Source organism: Toxoplasma gondii (genome assembly GCF_000006565.2).
Source record: "Toxoplasma gondii ME49 unplaced genomic scaffold asmbl.751, whole genome shotgun sequence".
Classification (NCBI taxonomy): Eukaryota; Apicomplexa; class Conoidasida; order Eucoccidiorida; family Sarcocystidae; genus Toxoplasma; species Toxoplasma gondii.
Window position 1 is genome coordinate 1 of NW_017383457.1, and position 1,462 is coordinate 1,462.

The 1,462-nt window shown below is 45.8% G+C and overlaps 1 non-coding gene across 1 annotated transcript; it reads left to right on the forward strand.

Moving 5' to 3' along the window:
* On the forward strand, positions 1-975 carry TGME49_460010 (the record flags this gene model as incomplete). The annotated part of the gene is made up of 1 exon (XR_001974345.1): positions 1-975. It is a non-coding gene; the product is annotated as a 28S ribosomal RNA (ribosomal RNA).
* Between the last annotated feature and the right edge of the window lie 487 nt (positions 976-1,462).

Below are 1,462 nucleotides of genomic sequence, written 5' to 3' on the forward strand. Positions count from 1 at the left end.
GATTTGCACGTCAGTATCGCTTCGAACCTCCATCAGGGTTTCCCCTGACTTCATTCTACTCAGGCATAGTTCACCATCTTTCGGGTCCTAACAGATATGCTCCAACTCAAACCTCTCTCAGAGATCGTGGTCGGTCGTAGGTGCGAAGAATGGCAAAGCCAAAATCTCCCTACTCTCACTTTCATTGCGCATACAGGAGTAAAACCCGCATACTCGCACATATGTTAGACTCCTTGGTCCGTGTTTCAAGACGGGTCGGTTGGAACCGATTAAGCCAGCATCACAGAAACCGAGTACTCGAAAGTGGAGCTCGGAAACAGGAACACTCCTCAGCCACAAGGAAAAGGAAAGAACAAAGATATAACGGTCCACAAGGAACCTACCTTCTTTGAACGAAATCAATTCCGAGTAGCTGATGCTGACCTCTCCAAAAAGATGAACCGGAAATACATCAAGAAACCAAAGCCTAAACCTGGTGAGAGAGAGAAGGCAAAGGGATAGATGGCAAACCGGCGGCACTTCTTGGAATCAAAAAGGTCCCAATCGCTTCCTTTTCAGCAATTTCAGGCACTTTTAACTCTCTTTCCAAAGAACTTTTCATCTTTCCCTCACGGTACTTGTTTGCTATCGGTCTCGCGCCAGTACTTAGCTTTATGTGAAACCTACCACACATTTTGCGCTCAAATCCCGATGAACGCGACTCTATAAAAGCGTACCGTACGTGGAACAAAAAACGCAGGGGAAGGACGGGATTCTCACCCTCTATGATGTTCTTTCCCAAGAAACTTAACCCTGCGCTTCCACTGGTAACGCCTCTCGAGGCTACAAGTCAACAGCTCGGAAAGAGCAGTTGATTTCCACTTTGAGCTGATCCCGGTTCACTCGCCGTTACTAAGGGAATCATAGTTATTTTCTTCTCCTCCGCTTAATAATATGCTTAAGTTCAGCGGGTAACCTCGCCTGATTTCAGGTCTGATAAATAAATCGGACAAACGCCCGAGACAAAACAACAACGACGAAACCTCGCAGAGCAACAATGGAACCGAAATTCCATTGCGGTATTGAAGTCGATCGACAGCATCAATGAAACTTTGTCTTCAATGAAGAAGCCACCGTATCTCAATGATGTCATCGATACAACTCAACAATACACTTGAGCCTCTAAAAGAAGAGGCACGAGTAGTTTCTCCGCTGTGTTCATTATTCAGGGTGACATTGAGTATTCAACACTCATGACACCCAATCATACTGCTCCTAGGGGGCTTCAGCCAAACTGAAGCAACGACCCTAAAAAAGCAGAAAATTGTGATTTCAAAGACACTGAAACAGACGTACCAAGGAGAATATCCCCAAGGTGCCATTTGCGTTCAGAAATCTGATGATTCACTGAATTCTGCAATTCACATTGCGTTTCGCAGTTCGCTGCGTCCTTCATCGTTGCGCGAGCCAGACATCCATTGCT